Below are 19,131 nucleotides of genomic sequence, written 5' to 3'. Positions count from 1 at the left end.
GGGTTGAATTGAAGTGCATTTTCCCAATTGTATGGATTTCAAAATCGACGCGAGAAAATAAGCGCAAGCTCTTTTGCGTGGACGTCTGCACATTGATGACTTGGTGTTCTATTTCTGCTTCCTATCCTAGCACACTTTTGTCCACGCGGCGCTTGATTGCAGTGTGCGGGATTGATCGCCAGTGTATGAGCCTGTCAATGTTGGCCCGCCCGCAGTCCTTTCAACCCCCCCCCCCCCCTCGCTGCACAACCCCCTCGCTTGGAGTCCGGCGTGGCTGACCTGCCTCGGGGGCACTCTTCTCTCATCTAACGATCGGCTTCCTGTCAAGCGTGCTCACCGTAACCATCAACAACACACAATCACATTCCTTCCATGACCCGTGCCAAGGAAATGAGGAACACTTTGGTCTGATGAGACCATGACTGCGTTTGTGCAAGAAAATGTCAATCCTGCGTGCTGCTCATTTGGACCGATAAATATTTATGTATTTAGCACAGTCGTGGGGCAAAAGTAGGAATCAGGGCCCTTGGGCAACATGTTGATGGCACGGGCAATTTATACTGGATGCATTAATTGAACCTTTTTGGTTCATTGAAATGTATGTACAGTTTTGATTTTGAATTAATAAATAGAGGGAGAGAGAGAGAGAGAGAGAGAAATACTTGCTGAATGTCAAAAATAAATGTCAGACATTATATCGAGACACAGGCAGAATTGGAGAATGGTCGTGTCGAGAGATAAGCCACAATCAGTGGGATCTGTCTTGCGCGATTGTCCCGCATGTTGTCAGCTGAATGAGTTTCGCTGGTGGGAGCGTCTCCCGACACGTTGTCAGAAAACGATGCGGTCGGTCTTCTGGTTGACGCGCTGTCGCCATCGGCCCAAGAGGGAGGATGTGTTCTGTTTAACACACACTTAACTGATTTTCCTTTCATGCACACCGCCAAAAAACGCTCAGCGCGTTTCTGTGTGAAGTGTGAAAGGATTTCGGTTGTGTGTGAGGTTTTCGGTGGTGAATAAAAGGGTAACAAAAAAGAAATTTGAAAAAAAAAATCAGTTTTGTGAGAATGATTCAGTGGTGTCTCTGTTAGCGCTTCAGAAGTGTGTGAGTGGGAAAACAAAGACAAAATAAAATCAGTAGTCCCCGTGAGAACATTTTTGTAGTATGTGAGAATGTTTCAGTTGTGTGTGTGTGAGTGAAAAAAACAACAACAGTTCGTGTGAGTGTTTCAGCAGTGTGTGTGTGTGTGTGTGTGAGAAATTTAAATGTTTCATCGCATTTCAGTTTTGAGAGTGAGAGCATTTCATTAGTGAGTGCGAGTACAGCAAAAAAATGAATAATTTGTGTTTGAGAGTGGTTCTTTTAGTGTGTGTGTGCGTGTGTTCCAGCAATGTAGTTCAGTGAGGAAAAATTCATCAGAGGAGGCAGACCATACAAGCCACTGACACTTTAAAAGAAAGAGAAAAAAAGGATGAAAACAATGACATTTGTGCGTGTTGTACACTGCGTCAAAGGTCTTTGTTCACAATTTTCTTTTGTGTGAGAGCATTTGGGTGGTGTGCGAGCGTGTATAGGTTCAATATGCATATATGTAGTTCCAATTCATATGAAAAATTGAAGTGCATTCATTCACTATGCAGCGCACACCATTTAAACCGAAACAAACGGGACCGCATTTGCCTTGCGGCTTTGGAAGATTTATCCCAACAATAGCTTTGACTCAATTTGAGACTTCTTCATCACATTGCAGGCGCCGCCGCGGGGGCTGCGCTTTAATTAAAAATGCCCAAAATGACAGTCAAAGTTATAAATGTTTTAGTGTTGCTATGGTGCGACTATCGGCTCAGCCTTGCTTTATTACGGAGGGGTTTTTTTTTTTTCTACCATTTGGGTCATGCGTGCGCACACCTCATGCTCATTACAGATTGGGGAGCAGGTGCATCCGGAGAAGCGGCAATCCTAAATAAGCACATCCGGGGGAGGACAATGAGGCTGGCCGACTTGCTGGGAGCCTGGCGGCGGAAGCTTTCAAATTGGAACTGGAAATACAATCAGAAATGTCCAAATGGCATCAAATGAATTGCTTTGAATAGTCCATCAAATATTCACTCGCCTCATGGGGTTGACCTGAAATGAGTTTCTAAGACGGGTAGTAGCGCGGTGGCCCCGCGGCGAGCGGGATCTGCCTCACGGTCGAGATGTCCGAGTTGAGCAAGGAATAAACGAGGAGGTGTACAGCGATGAGGAATTCGATGTGGCCGCAGCGCGATAGACTGAAGAGCAGAATGCGCTAGCAAGTGCATCCCTCCTCGTTTGATCCATTCGACACCATTTACAGACTTGCCAAACAGTGTGTGTACATGTTCCTCTAAAAAGGTAAAGTAATTGCGTTCCAAACTCACGATTCGATGCGATATATAGGGTGCGATCCAATACGAGTTCAGATCATTTTAATGTGGAACCAATTCCATTTGGTTTGATTTGATACCCTTGCGTCTGAAAAATTAGAAATGGTTTTCAATTTCAAACCAGTTTTTGTTACATCCATAATACACAGGATATACTTTTGTTCTATTTGTGAGGCCCGGCACCAAACACAGCCAAACCCCCACTGTCCAAATACTTATGGAAGTCCAAATGTAACAAAAGTTAAAAAGCAAAAAAAAAAAAAAAAAAAAAAAAAAAAAAAGGGAAAAAAAGCAGTTGTGCTCTCCAGTGGCCAGCGCAGCAGCCAGTCTTCCATGTCTAATTGCAGTTGCCAGATGGGCCAGGCGTTTTTCATGTCGTTACGCTGAACCCGTGTCAAACGGCGTGTGTTTATTTGGAGCGCGGCGTTTGGGGGATTCGGCAAGTTTCCTTATTTCACAGCAGAGCGACCACTCTGATCTCCGGTGGGAGTCAGTCCTACTCCGCACCTGATGTTCACCCATTCCAAAACAACACCTTGACTCAGTGAAACGATTCCGATCAAAATATATTTTTTCATGTTGTGCTACGAGTACACCAAAGCTGTCCTACTCGTGAAGATGAAGCGCGTATAAGTACATTGACCTTTAGATTGCAACCACTGCTCAGATTTGCATCACGAGTCGTAATGTTGTTCTAGGAGTAGGGGTGAAATATTTTCAAAAACATTTTTTTCCTCCTTCCTTCCTCCTTTTTTCTCTCTCTCTCTATATACTGTATATATTTTTTTTCTCCACACTATCAAGTCAGCTTTCTTGTCACATATGCTCTATGCACAACATACAGCACAGATGAAATTTCTTTCCTCTCAACCACAGTGCAAACATGCAGTGCATTGAAAACACACACAGCTAAAAATAAGGGCGGCGAAACTGAACCGCATAAAAAAAACATAAGGCGCACCTAAAAGCATTCCTGTGGGGCTTATAATATGATGTGCCTTATATATGGATCAATATTCTAATTTCTTGGACGTCACATTTTAAATGTTCTGGAAAGCGCTTTGCTCCAGCTCGCTATCAATGAAGCTGTATTGTATTGTATTCCCTTTAGCAGAGCGCCATCTGGTGGATGCACAATGCAACCCCTGCCACTATTGTAGCTTCTATTCTATGTGCCTTATAATGCGGTGCACCCTATATATGGAAACAGTTTTAAAATAGGCCAAGTATCTATATATCTCTCTATATCTATATATACAGTATATACATACATGTATGTATATATATATATATATATATACACACACACACACAAACAGACAGACAGACACTTTGTGAGGTCGTTTTGAAGTCGATGAATTGTTCAATACTATCTACTAGCATGCCAAAGTTATCTTGCTAATGAGAACAAAGAGCAGACTAGCACATGGGCCTTGGATATCAAGGATGCGGTTTAAATGCGCAAACTCCTTTCCATAGTCTGACTGACAGACCAGTTATTACCTGCGCACAAATAAGCGTTCACTCCTGCTTCGGCATAATAGCAGAGAGAGAGAGTAGCAATACGGGAGTCCATTGTGTGTTTATTTTCCCCTTCCTTGAAGATGAGAACTCAAATCAGATGGCTTTAAATGGGCCCCCGGAGCAAAGTGGGTTTCAAAGTAATCTGTTGCTTTAAAAGCTGCAGATTACACCGTGGCTCGCATACTTACAGTATTCGCAGGAGATAAGCTGCGGAAAAAAAAAAAAAAAGATTCATGGAGCACATATGGTTTTGAATCTGATGACTATTATGTCACATGGCTGTGAGGACCTCATGTTTTAATGAATGCGCTTCTCTCACATGGGGCTGCATAATGCACGCCTATGCGTGCTTCGAATCTGCGGCGCACGAGAGCGCGACTCATTTAAAGTGCCGCATGAAGAAAATGGTCTTTGGGAGCTCATACGGTCCGATCGCATCAGTGCTGCAGATGGAATCTTGTTGCTCCAAAATTGGTGACAAAATGTCATGGAGAACGATATTGCAGCTTCCCAGTTTCGAGGAGGAGCAAACAAAGATGGAGAGTGAAAAGTTTTTTTTCACACAGTGGCCCTTGACTGATCGTCTGACCATTAACATGAATGGACATGTTATGAATTTGTTACAGCCACTCAAAAAAAAAAAAAGTTAGGCCTGGACTTAAAACTAAAAATAATAACAACAACACAGCATAGAAGCTATTCATTAGCCTGTCTACGGCATTTGCCATTTTGTGTTTGCATAGCAGAATTAGCGAGGTTGTATGCTTATTTTAAATACACAGCGTATAATATTTTACTTTTAGTTTGGCAGTCAACAGCAAGTCGACTCCAAAAAGCCCCAGCAAAGTGAAAACAACGCCAGTCAAGAGTAAATTTTAAATAGCCCCACAAAAGCTTGCGCAATCCAGATCTCATCATGCGTCTTCATTTATAGCTATGACCTTTGCCACCTGTTGCTTGAACTAAACCTTAATTCATAAAGATTGTGCAATACATTACATAATATACTATAATGTGCTAGTGAAAAAAAGAGGGCAAATATGGAAAAAAAATCATCCCGAAAAGTGTACTTGCATATCTAAGAATTTGGTCAAAATTAATTTTTCGGACAAATATTCTTTGCGGTCACAAACCTACGGAGTGCTCATTTGTGCTTTCTCTTTCACAACATCAATGACGTTCGCTCTGCGTGTCAGGTCATTCGGGTATCTTTGTTGCTTTGCTGCAATTTAGCCCTCCGTATGATTCCCAAGAAAGTGAAAAGTGGAAGTGATTGCGCTATTAAGAAGTTGAAGTTTTTGGCGACAAACCTGCGGCGAAGAAAGAGACAAACTGCTGTGCACAGCGGGGACAGAGACAGTGCCGTGTGAGCCACACAAACAGTTGCCACGCATATCGAGACAAAAAAAAAAAAAGAAAAATACTTGGAGATGTGTATTCTTCAGATTTACCCCCCCCCCCCGACAGAAAACCCAAACAAAAAACTATGAATAAAAATATGTATTTAAAAATATATAATAAAATAAAAACTGATGACATTTTTCTTCTGTTTCATCATCAAATCTTTGCGTCATATTCGGTGTACTGCCTCCGGGTGGCCAAGGCACGTACACCAGGAAAATCAGCACAATGATATTGAGTGATCGTGATGCACAAACCGTTTGATTCTAAACGCTTTGTGATGTGTCCACGTGCCACATAAACGCAAGTGGAGTGTCGGAACTGCTGCTTCAATGAGTTAAAACGTTTTTATCGTCTTCCACACTCTGGGTTCTGCTTCCATGATGCAGGTTATTTATTTATTTATTTATTTGGGGAACAAAAGAGTAAAACCGAAACGTACGCTCGAATTAATCCTTTGATCCTCAATCGTTGAAATCTTCAGGGATTATTTTCACCTTCATTTCACAGCAGCCGTCACAACAAAGCAGCAACTGAAGTTTTGTGTGCGTTCAGTGATTGCAAGGCGTCATTACGCGAGGATAAGCGCCGCTTTATCGAAGAAAATAAGCGCCCCCCCCCCCACACACACACACATTTGAGTGAGGGACAAAATCAAGTATTTTACATTGAACAGTTTCGCTGCACCCGATCTCTAAATCGCCGACACCCCGAAGGCACGGCTGCTCCTCGAGAAGATGTTTATCAATTCCTATGAACGGCAGATTAAAAAGCCAAAGTTCTCTCGTCTGGGCGCAATGAAGTGTGGCCGAAAGGGGATGAATGTCGCGAGGAAACAAGTCGCCCGTGCTCTTTTAATGGAATGTCTGTCTGCTTGGTGACAGGGCAGACTTGGCGTTATCGGGTCGTCTGAGGAATGACACAGACGCAGGGGCAGCCCCAAAATGAGAGTTGACTGGCGTGCCGCAGATGCCACACTCGGGATGATGCGAGTAAAGAAAGTCAAGCAAACACTGAGTGGCGGGTCCAAGTGATAAGTTATTAACAACCGGGGGTTGCCGGGTACGCGGATGCGGATAAATGCGTCCCCAAAAAATTAAAAGAAAAATTTAAAACAATATTTGCATATTCACGGAGGAATGGAGGGAGGGGTGGTAAATCATTTGGGAGCAATTTGAGTTGCAATTTATTTTTTAATGGCAGGTGCTATCTAAATAAATTTTGATTGATTGATATCCTGCATGTATAGTGGTGGCACTGTATTAGTATTTATTTATTGGTTGGTACGTAAGTCAGCATTGCAACAATGTGGGACCATATTTCTAGAATTTGTATTGAGACTTCATTAATTTTTCATAAAATTTTCAATGATGTTCTATTTTGATATACTGTATAGGCGGTTTGATTTTTTTTTATTTTTTGTACGTCAACTAATTTATTATGATCTTACATTTTGGACATCTGTGATACTGTTTTGGCCGCCGTGTGCACGTCTGAAATTGCTCACCGTGGTCCAAGGAATCATTAGCTGTGACCGTCCCCACAGCGGCGCAGCCCTCCCTCTCAAAGATCTCTGCCGGCCTGTGCTCGTCTATGGAGTTACCAATATCGGTTCTAACCCGCTTCGGCACAGGAATACGCTGCGCTGGTCATGAAAAGAGAGTCCGACATGTTCGTTTAGTGTAGATATGAACACACATGAAAACGCCATGCAGCCTACAAAAAGAAAATCGTAATACCATGTCGTTTACTGAGAAACTCCAGCGTAGAGTAGCGCCCGCATCTTCGAGGCGTTCACCTTCACTTCAATCAGCCACACCTGCCATTAGACCCGAGCCGCCTCCAAAGGCTAATGCGATGTGACAGATGTCAAACCACGCGGCATGTCAGCCCACACACCCTTCTAGGAAACCTCATTCTGTGCTCACTGCTTTTTATAGCATCTCTGTTTTATAGAAAATGGAAAAAGGCAACGTGTCCCTTGCCGTCGCATAAACTTTGGTCAGACTATAGAGATCGAGCAGTCATCCGTCTTTCAGTCATTTCTAGCTTTACAATAATACCGAGAGCTAGCTTGTAACATTTGGACTCGGCCTAAATTAGAATTGATCTCTTAAATGATTCCACTGATCTACAAATTTTCCCTGACTGTCTGTTTTCAAATATCAGTTGCTTAAACGATTCTAACACCGTGATACCGATGTCATTCGTCATCCCGTACATAGCGTTTCCCGTTACATGTTAGCATTTAGCTAGCACCTCTTTTTCATTCATATTTAGCGAACCTTTCTAATCCACTTATGAAAAGACATTTGACATTTGACACCAGAACTACGACGGGAGTCCTGCCTGCAGCATTGACATGGTGAACGTCCATTTGACACGTGATCATGCACCAGAAAGAGGGAAACAAATATTCATTTTGACAATCGCAGAGTCATTGCACGGGATTTACTGTGCTTGTCCAAGTCACTTACTTGGTAGTCTACAATCCTGCGATCTGTTTTTAATAGGGAAAAAAATGCCAAGCAATTGTTAGTTCTGGTGAGAGATTTCATCTCTCTCTCTCTCTTTCTCTCTCCTTCCATCACAGCACTGCCACAAAGGCGTATTTAGGAGTGCCACTGAAACAAGAAGCCAAAAAAATCCCCAACCTCAACCAGGGATGTGTCCCACAGGGGTGCCTTGATTTACAAATTTCATTCATTTCATGACCAAGCTTGTCACTCAAAACACTGGTATCTAAATCAACTTTTGTCACTGAAATGAATGGAAATTCCATTAATCTGGTCCAGCCACTAAAAAAAAAAAAACTAATGAAAAAAGAAAAAGTAATGTGTTTTTAATAAGAAAAATAGCACACTACTGTGTTGTACTTCATAGAAACAAAGTAGTCGTATAATTAATGGATTGGAAAGACAAGCAGTTTTCATGCATGTATTATGTGGTTCCTTCTGCTGTATGCACCTTTTCTTGGCTACGTAGACACAGGCAAGCAAACAGGGATTCATACATGTAAGCAAAAAGATGCCCAGGAAGCTAATTTGTTATTTTTTTGTCGAGGATACAGAATATATTACCGAGTATTGATCTATTGTCTGTCTACGTGTGTTGCTGCGCTGTTTGTGTTCATATATTTTGCTACAACATTAAAAAAAAAATGTAAGGACGAGGAGGAGTAAATCAATTCAACATGCTTTGTGGGCAAGAAGTTGAGTGTTTCACAACAGAATGCGAGCTCACTCAAAGACAAGGTTGCTTGTTGAAGTGTGGTTTGTCACTTCCATCCGCAACGTCAATCTGCAGTCCTCATCACTCTTCACTAAACACACACACACACACACACACACATCTATCCTTATTATTAGGGTCCAATTTACGCTGCCTTCAGCTTCTTTCTATCTGTCAAGCCCAGATGACAGACACGAATGGATTTTGCACCGTTGGTGTTAATAATGTGCCTTGGGGGCAACGGAAGGCTGCGTCTGAAGTCTGGACATTTTCCATTTGCGTTTTACAGAACATTAAGAGGAGTGCCTTGGATGGGGGGAAAAAAATGTGAAAAAGCAGGGAATGGCACTGCAAAAATGAGGACTGCAGTAGAAGGTGGAGGCCTTAAATTTCACTGGGGGACAGCTGAGTATTGATACCAGGTATCCGTACGACCTGATATCGATGTATCGGGTACTTGTGAAGCCAGCCGACCCCAGCAACCGATACTGAGATGTATGACTCACATGTTTTTTCGTGTGAATTGTGTCTTTTGCCATCCGCTCACACATTGTCAGAAAGTTATAATGTCTTTATTGGGCATATGTTCATACTTAAGAGTGCATTATTGGTGTCACTTACCAAAATGAATACGTTCATTTGGCCCGTTCAATTGATGGTGTTTTGATTGGACCACAAGAAGAGAATTTTAATTATCTTTCAGTGTCTGAGGTGTACTTTTCCTTTTGAGTGCACTACAAGCAACGTAGGTAGTTTACTTAACTGTGCACATGTGTATTATTCAGACTGCTATGCTCACCTTTCACCGGGCTGTGTTTAACTCACTGACTAGCCTAACTGCTAGTGTCACCATAACCGTTACATCTCTGTTCACAATAACCTGCCATGGGTTAATTTTACAGTATGTATCACAAGTATGAGTGGTATTGGGACTCAGTTTGGTGAAAAAAAAGTAGTATCGGACATTCCTTGACCTCACCGTACTTTGCCGGGGAAAAACAGCTTTTCGACTGCTGTTTAAAGCATTTGTCTGTCAGAACCAGCTCCCTTTAGACATGGCCTAGTAGTTTTTCCATTATGTCGTCAAATGTCATCGCTGCATCTGCAGGTGACCGGCACAGTGGCGGGCGGACGGCTTGTCACACTCTCGCCGGGTCTTTGTCCTCGCCGTCACCTATTTCGACAGCTGTGTGCGTGCGTGATAAAGGGGGGGCGAGCGCTTGTGGACGTTCCTTGCTATGGGAATACTTGGGAGTTCAATAACCCCATGAAGCCTTCCTAATGCCAACTGCACGGGTGCTTCGGGGGGGGTGACTGCTGTCACATGGCATTAATGGGGGCGGGGGGGAGGCATACATACAGGAGACTAGACGGTACAATTACAGAGGCACACACAAGTGTGTGTGTGTTAGTGCACATATCCATACTGTACTGTATACACACACACACACAGACTCAAATTATCGCTATATAAGTGACATTCCATCTTTCTTTGTGTTTTCCACAGGTGTCTGTACAGAGCGTGTTTACTTTTGGCACCTTTGCGACGACGTGTGAGCGCGGTGGTCATCCTCCACGGGTGCCGTTGTGTTCCGATGTCAGGCCGGCCGAGATGAAAGGAGGTGTTGTGAAGCGTATTCTCACCCTTTTGCATCTCACTTACACCCAAGCAGAGCCACCGCGTTGCCGCCACCTGGCACCCATCCTGTAAAAATAACCTGACGTGGCGCCACTGTCACTGAACTATTAATAGCGAAATAAGCCCAGTTTGCCTCTCCCATCATCTTTCGTATAGAGTACCAATACAGTCTATGTACACAGATTCCCAACTACTCAAGATATAATACAATTTCAAACTAATCTTACAACTCTACCCTAAAAATCTCATTTGGAGATGATTGAAAAACAATAGAGGCTGGAAGTGTTTGTTTAGCTAGAACAACGTGGAAGGAATGATGAGCAGTTCCAAGTTATCCCCAAAAGAAAAAAAAAAGGTAGGGAAAGGCTTCTACAACATCTGAAAACTATACAATTATTTAATCGATTTGAGGAATTGATTTTCTTCCCTCCTTTTCCCTGTTTTTGTTTTCATTACTTTCATTCGCCTTAATCTGAGCATGAAACAATTCTTTGAATTCTACCGCCTCATTCCTATCAGAGTGCTCAATGCCAATTTACAGAAACTGTCACTCGGCACAACGCGGCTGCAGAGACAACAGCTTTTTTTTTTTTTTTTTTTAATTAGCAGATATTTGTGCTCTACCGAGTTGTATTCCATCGTGTGCCGTGATCAGTGTGACGCATCGGAGAGACGCCGGTGAAGCTGTGCTGTGTATGTGTTACGAAACACATGACCTGCTGTGTGGGCCAGAAATCACAGCAGTGGAAAATCTCATAGATTCATAACATTGATTGGAATCGGGTCTCGTATCGGCAAGAACGAACGTGAGGGAGGGCAGCGGGGCTTTGGCGCGGAAGCAAAAAAAATGCCATCTTGTATTCGGGATGAATTCAAAGAAACGCAAATAACTCGGCCCCGGCCGATGTGGAGTTTTTGAAGCCGATGTTGCTAACCGGCAGGAAAACAAAAATGCGATCACCAATTAATCGGACATCGGATACAAATTTAAGATAGACATAATGGATGAAATGAGTTATTTCTGGGGGCCCTTAACACCTGCCGATGACTCGTCCGTCGGTGCCAAAGACGTTGATGTGTTCCAGTGAAGGGACAAAGCTACTCGCTTCGAGGTTTGAAAAGGACACAGACATGAAAACAGATGCTCGGTGTCAGGCGGCGAAGCGGGTAAGCTCGCAGATGAGACGATTATGGAAAGGTAGCACGGGTCCGGTGACCGCCCCGAGGCACCGTCGAGGGATGTGATCGCTCGCGTACGAGGAGGTCAGCCGTCAGAGCCTCGCACCGGCTGCGACCGATACCACGGACGGACTCATGAATGACAGCCGAATGACATTGTTGCGTGCACCCGTCTCCTCGTCACTTTCCATCCAAGCCGACAAAGCGTGACCGGGATCTGACGCGCTGGCCTCAAGCGGAATACAGTCGACTTCCAGCGTTTTCGCTTGTTCGCAAGTCACTAGTCCGCCTATTTTCTGTGGTGACAGATGTAAATGTCACACTCGACGGGGCGTCCTTATGATTCATTTTGTGTGCGCGCGTGTAAAGCTGCAAAGGGTCATTTTTAGGGTCTCAAGACATTCTTCACTGTCATAGGAGTCCAAATAATACTTGAGCATTTTGAATTCCACATGTACCTGTGGCTCAAAAGCGACGTGATGTTCTCAAGTTTCTCCAATGCGCCACTGCCCGCCTCGCCGCCATCGTACCTTTGATGCCCTTACCGAAAAGGAAAGAGTCCAATATGCGCGATAAGTGGGCAGAAATGTAAGAGCCAAGCCATCATATGAAAGAGCTGCATAATATTTACCTTGGATGATTTTTGTGCGGTAATAACAAGAACATACTTTTTAATTTTTTTTTACGGCCAGTGTTAACGCGTCTCTCTCAGAATCCAGCACAATGTCATACTTTTCGCACACAAGCGCGTTAGCATGAACGCCCGTCGCTCAACATTTACGCCGTCACGACAAACATCGAGCTCCAAGTAATGAACGTTGCGGGCCCGCTAATGCAGACTGACGCGGAAACAAGGAATCAAAAGAGCAAAGTCGACGAGTGACTCAGTTCAGTTTGTGAGGGGGGAAAAAAAAAAAAAAAACAAACAGCAGGGACCACCCAACGGCAGAGGAGGCTTTGCCTCCTGCGGTGTCGGCCCTGACGCGGATCCAGGGAGACAGCGATTGCAGTGTCGAGTGTGGGTCTGCTCGGTGGGTTGTCACACGCACAATAGTGGGAAGTAACAAAGTATTCTTACTGTTTTACTGTACTTCGAAGGGGGGGGGGGGGGGGTTTAGTGTTAAAAACGCAAGCTACATTTGAATGTAGCCTCGCGAAGCCCCGCCGAACCTCGAGTCGCCGCGCCAAGCCGCGCTAGCTAACGCTGTTTGGTGAACTCAACAAAGACGAAGAAAATTCTCATCCTTGATTCAGCGAGTTGTTCCAAATGTGACCGGATGTCAGGTACGAACGTATGCGTGCGTCGCCTCCCGCGGTTTGATGTGATTGACATTTGACGAGGTCATCCTGCTCAGGGATAGTTCAGTCGCACAGCTTGCGACGTGAATGATTCAAACGCAGAGTAAGTGACGTGAACGTCATCGGCGACATTTTTCTCGAGTGCTCCCCCCCCCCCCCCCCCTCCCTCCCAATCTGGTAATCTTTATTTTCTCCCTCCTCCCCTCTCCTATTCTCGCCATCTGTTTTTATGATCGATCCCTCCTGTCAGTGCAAACTGCTTATCTTTGCCCATCGACTCTTCCGCCGCATCTGTGCTGAAATATGATTTCTTTGCAGGGTCAAACATCAAAGTCATTGCTTGCTATTTCTTTTGACAAAAAAAGGGCATTTTATTAGGTACAACTGTCCATCCATCAGGATAATAATAGTTTGGGGAATTTTCATTGTAGTCAATTTTTATTTTGAATTTGGGGTTGTTGTTTTTTTTTTTTTGTTTTAACGAGGAGGTTTTTTTGGTCTTATTTTTTGGAGAAAAAACCCCCAACAAACACTGTTTTGGTATTATTTTAAGTTTTGGAAATTGTGTATTTCATGTATATCAAAACATTACGTAAGTACTATGTTGGTGTTGTTTTATTTATTAATTTTAATATTATTTTCAATCATTTAAAAAACAACCATCCACAAATCGAATACATGGACTGCAGAACAGTCCACAGATTTTGAAGTAAAAATAAGTGCAGTGCGAGATACTGCTTCCGTAGTTCGATGTCCCACAACACTAAGGTGAAGGATTTTAGGTTTTCACATTTTTAACCCTGCCACCAATCCCTCCATTTCCTCCAGTGCCACTCCGTAGACTTCAGATGTCAACACTTCTGCTTTTACTTTGGAAAACAACAAATCAACACTTCTGCCTGTTTTCTTGTCTACGTCACAGACCAAACCATGAACTCATTTGTTGATCTGCCGTCTTCATTTGAAATTCTGTTTTCGAAGTTTTGAAGTTCTGGTTTCGAATGGGATGGATCATCGACAGATCAATCAATTATTAAAATAATCGTTCCTTGGACCCCTAGTGGTTTCAGAACCACTTAAACTTACCGTACAGTCTATGATTAGCTGACACCGGATTAGAAGACTTAATGCTTGTGACTTCCATTGATTGACAGAGGGAGCTGACTCCTCATGTGACTCTCCATCAGCAGCATGCACGGCAGCCGCGGGTCACAACACGAGAGGAAGACCGGTCTCAGGAGCATGTCGCACCTGCAGACAAAAAGCAGGTGATCACAGAACCGGACGTGAGGTTGAGAAGGAGCTGGCAGCACCGCGAGAAGCATTTTGAGGTAGCTCAATAAGTCATGACCCTGAAGAGGTTTTTAACCACGCGGCGGCCCAGGATTACGCTCATGAGCTGTGACAGAAGCAGGAGGTGCACCATTAGGCATGAATTCTCAAGGTGCGCCGTCAGACAGGAAATTCAGGACACTTTGCTCAGCGAGCAAATCAGATTGGCGCTAATGCGGGCGAGGTGCTGAGTGCGATGGCGCGCTCCCCACGGAGTCCCCATCCACGCCATCTCCTAACAGCTTGTCGGAGCAAACACCATTCAAATGCTGTCGAAACCTTTTCCCCTCACTCGGTTGACTTTTTTTTTTTTTTTGTGCCACACCACAGGGAAGTGGTTCTTAACAACCCTGCCAAATTGCCAAGCATAGCAAATGAGTTTTCAAAATCTGGAAAAATCAATCAAATACCACTACGACATCTATCTTATGCCCATGCACAACTACACGTTTGAGCCGTGGAAAATAAATCTGCTTAATGCTTCCAGTGGCCGGACTGCATAACACCGGATCGACTTTCCAAGTTGCAATAATGAGGCACTCTGAAGTGGCCTTGCCAGTGCCAAGCCCTCCCTGTCCACTTGCTGGCTGTCAAGTCGTATTTTAATAGCCAGCAACGAGACGCTCGAACGTGACATCACCACTGGACTACTTTATCTAAAGTTAAGAAGAATTTTTGGGGAGTATGTGGAGCTAGTTTGCTAACAGCACAAACCTAACACGCTGGAAAACTAAGGCACTCGAGGTGTTGACCGATTAATCGACCATATGATTTAAACCAAATTAAACTCATCAGTCAAAGTATTTGGATTCCTACTTAATGGGGAATAATAACATGCAACCGCTATGACTTGACGACGGCGTGGCGGTAAAGGCCGCCTCGGCCAAAGGTGCTTCATTACTGTCTCAGTCAGTGAGAGTATGTGACAGCTGGGGCAAGGCAAGTGCGCGCCACATCGGCAGGCCAGGAACTGCTACTTGGCAGGCAGGTCCAAAGTGTCAGCGCCGATTGCGAGCGTCACGTCTGAGAAGGACGCTTCTCATCAGCGTATCTTTGCTCAGCCAAGTGTGCTGCGGAAGGCTTTCGACGCTATCGGAAATGGAATCATTCGGACGGCTGTGGTTGCTTTTTGGGGGGGGGGGGGTGATGAAAATGCACCCGTTTCACCAGTCAAGTCGTCTGCCTAAAATATGATTTATTTTGAGCAGGTACGAGAGCCGCGCTGTCAAGCGATGATACGGCTGACTCAAGACGAGCATAAACAGAATGGATCACAATCACACGGCAGAAGAACCAAACATCTCAACAATTAGAATACACTATGTGGTATTTTCTGAAACGTCAACGCGCGTGGATTGAATAAAAGAGTGTTTGAGAGTAGTGTACAGCATTTATTTTCGAAGCATAATACTAGACACGAATCATACCACGACAAACGTCCTGTCTGGCCCGAACACTCTCTGGCCGTTAAGTTAACGTTTAAACGTGCCCTCAAAATAAGATACACCGCAAATACACAATGCATGAAAAATACAACTCACCATGGCACCATATTATGCAGAGTGGGCTTAAATCCGTATTTGAAGTACGAAATCCTGATACTGTCTGTAAGCTTTTGTTAAATTGTTAAAAAAAAAAAGAAGAGAGCTGTGTTCAAATGAAGTCGTCCTCCACTTTTTGCCCATTCTAAACGTAGAGCAAATCCATCTAAAACCTACGAACCCCTCGACTTACACTGTCTATTAAATGTAGCCTTCTTTTTCTTGAAAGTCGTAGGCTCCTCTTTTGTCTCCTGGCTCGGCCTGTTCCCCTTCCCAAAGAGATTTTCCAAAAACGTTTGTGTTTTACTCTTTTCGCTAGCGCCTGGGTTTCGTTTTAGCTGTGACCTATCACGTGACTGAGAAGCGCACCTTCACCTGCGTCAATCGTTACATATTGTAGACGGATGTAACAGGATCCGGTATTTTTTCAAAGTAAAACATCTTTCAGACACCAAAATAAATTAAACGGAAATAATGTAAATTCTTTCTTCTTTCTGTGCGGCCTGGTACCAAATGACCCAGGGACCGGTACCGGGCCGTGAGGACCACTGATATACAGAAATGTGGAAAAATCAGACCTTCGCGACACGTCAGGAGGATTAGATGAATTTATCTCTCTGAGTTGACCTCAAGGGGAAATAAAGTATGAAGAGCACGCGCACGTGATAAAGCACGTTTCATTTCACATCCTGCTGTATGGTTGGCGTGCATTTGACTGGATTTATAAAATGATGGCTAATGGCATCTTTAAGCTGAAGGCTTTAAGAGCGCTTTATACACGGCGGCTCGCGCGTGGCCCCCACCCAAGCTGCCTAATACATGTACATGCAGGCTGAGGAATATTTCAGCCACTTATGATTTTTACTGATAAAATGAATAGCCAGCCAGTGTGCTGACTCTATTGGGACAAAGTGTGCAGACCTTGTCTAACGTGATTCATACCGGCGATAAGTTGTCGCCCCGTCTTCTGCGGGGGAGTTAAATAGCCCTTGACCAAAGTTTATTGTAGTTTCTTGAAGAGACCGTATCCTTGGCCGCTAATGGCGGATGACGAAGCCTTCCACAAAGGCCGGAGCTGTACTTTCCTTTTTCCAGAGGTTGTTGTCTCTTCCACCGCCAAAGAGTTTCCTGATGAGAGGGTCAATAACGCCGGACATATGCTCACGCAAATGGATTTCGGAGGATCGATAAACGCATCCTCGTAGCTATTACTTTTACAACCTCCAATTTGCATGGCGGTCATGACTAATGAGCAGGTCATGCCCAGACTGCCGGTCCAGAATGATCTTGACCTGTTTGAACTCATAAAATTTGTTGACAAACAGCTGAGGTGCCTTTGTACACGTTCCACCCCTTAAAGAACATTTTCCAAGAACATCGCATGAAATAAAACAAAACAACAACCACCTGAAATTACAATCATAGCGCAAATGTTCCGCTCAGTGACCATGCGGATGTAAGTGTGAATGGTTGATACAGCATAAAATATATTATGAATATAAACCATAATACATACATGCAAACTATATACATGATGCATGTAGATACACATATTATACCACTCAACGTGCACTCATGGTACGGATGTGATTGTAATGGCCTGTACTTATGCAAATACTGTATGATCATGCAGCATGGAACCATAATTCATAATGAAGCCATAATTAATTTCTTAATTCCTCCTCTCTGCTGTTCTTCTTGTCTAGCTATTGTTCAGGGCGGCTTGTGGAAAAATGGCATCAGTTCAGCTCTTCCACAGCTTGATATAGCAGTACTTTGATATACTGTACAAGTGAGAATTTTCCAAGCTTTTCCTGACATGAATGGAATGACTGCTGATTTGTTAGCATTGATTTTATCATCTGATTTGTTAAAAAAATACGTGGGAGAGGACCTTGAAAAATATAATTGTGTATTAAATCACAATATTAAGGAGGGGTGGACGGGTCGCCGTTAGATTATTTTTCGAAATTGTTCAGCCCTATTCGAGCACGAGCACTGTAGAAAAGGAACGGAATGGATCTGTAGACAAGAAAACAAAACAACAACCAATCGTGCAACACATTTGGTCTACAGAACCATCTTCTCCGTCGCATGCCCGCAGGTGTCAAGTAACAAGCAGGCAGAAGAAAAAGTGAGAAGAAAAAAAAGGAGGCGTTTGCGTGCCATTCGGAGTTTTCGCTATCCGCTCCATCAACTGGCCTATTCTGTCAACCAGCCAATCATGCGCTCCCAAATCAGAACCCCGAAGCGCTAAAAGAGAGGCTTCGGGGTCCGCAATCAACGCCCCGCGGTAGCTGAGCGTGGATGTGGAGAGCAGCTCTGACCGCGTGGCTTTTCGACCCGCGGAGAATACACCGAGCGACATCACACTGCCGCAAAACACACAACACTTGAATTGTGCATCCGGACAAGAACTGGGGAGGGATCAGTCACAAGCCCTGCGGAGCGATCGCTTTGTTGTGCGCTGACTGAACGAACGCTTCCTCTATCTGCGAAATCTCTCTCACTATTAGTGTGTGTCCTGGGTGAGCTTGGTGGGAGCAACGGACCGCTGGGACATGAGGAAAATGTTCACAAAATCTCCGCAGTCCGTCCTCCTCAGAGACTACAGTGGGAAGAAAAAAAGGTACATGGCACCTCGGAAAAGAATAACAGTGTTAACATTCAGCTGCAAATTGGAATACTTCAATGAGGGATAGAGAGATACATATATATATAATTACAAGGAAAAGTTGTTAACACAAATGATTAAAAAAAAAAAAAGGTCATAATAGTCATATTGTTAGCCCCCAAAAACGTATGAATGATGAGACTCAAATTGCTGTTTTTGGAAGATAAAGTTGAAAAGTTTCAATGTTGACGAGAATAAAAAGTTGCAATAAATACAAGAAGTTTTATTGTAATCATATGAAAAAGGAAGAAGTGAAGAGTTAAACACAGTTTTAACATTTACTTTTGTGATTCTTTCATGTACCACCAGAGGGAGTCCGTGTACCACCGGTGGTACCCGTACCACACTTTGAGAATCGCTGATCTGTGCGAGGGATGTTCGATGGCACTTTTTTCCAGACCAATAACAGTACAAGTATTCACTCTGGAGTACTCACCGATACCAAATACCGATTCCACTAGCATGATACATAAAATTTTGATTCACACAATGACGGATAATTTTCACTCACCCATCCTTAATCTATTCAATTGCCATAAAGAGAAGAGACGCAGAGAGGAGAAAAAAGAGGCACAGAGAGAAAAAATCTGAGACGACAATGTGAACAAAGTTGATTCAGTGTTAGCGTGACACACGAAATATGGGCGCCATCACACTGCAACATATTGCCCTGCAGCTGACAGGCCGTGCCGTCAAATCCATCTTGGAATCTGCTGCTTTTGCCCAGGGGAGCTGAACCACAGCGGAGGCGACGTGCATCACGAACAATTCCAGCCAAACGGAACACGCAAACGCACAAACACAGTTCTTTGCATTTTGCCCACTTAAGATGATGACAAGGATTGGTCCTCACTTGAGTCTAATCTTAGTCAAGCCCAAAGTGTTATTATGGCGGCAATATA

General features: G+C 43.8%; 1 long non-coding RNA gene across 1 annotated transcript; it reads right to left on the bottom strand.

Annotated features, from left to right (window-relative positions):
• Nucleotides 1-9,987: 9,987 nt before the first annotated feature.
• Nucleotides 9,988-16,505, bottom strand: LOC147198481 (uncharacterized). Its single transcript, XR_015102315.1, has 3 exons — nucleotides 15,556-16,505; nucleotides 13,769-13,933; nucleotides 9,988-10,270 (listed from the first exon to the last, which is right to left on the bottom strand). It is a non-coding gene; the product is annotated as an uncharacterized LOC147198481 (long non-coding RNA).
• Nucleotides 16,506-19,131: the final 2,626 nt, after the last annotated feature.

Source organism: Hippocampus guttulatus, chromosome 11 (genome assembly GCF_054856545.1).
Source record: "Hippocampus guttulatus isolate MCC_2025c chromosome 11, RoL_Hgut_1.0, whole genome shotgun sequence".
Classification (NCBI taxonomy): domain Eukaryota; kingdom Metazoa; phylum Chordata; class Actinopteri; order Syngnathiformes; family Syngnathidae; genus Hippocampus; species Hippocampus guttulatus.
This window is presented reverse-complemented; position numbering and strand designations above follow the sequence as displayed.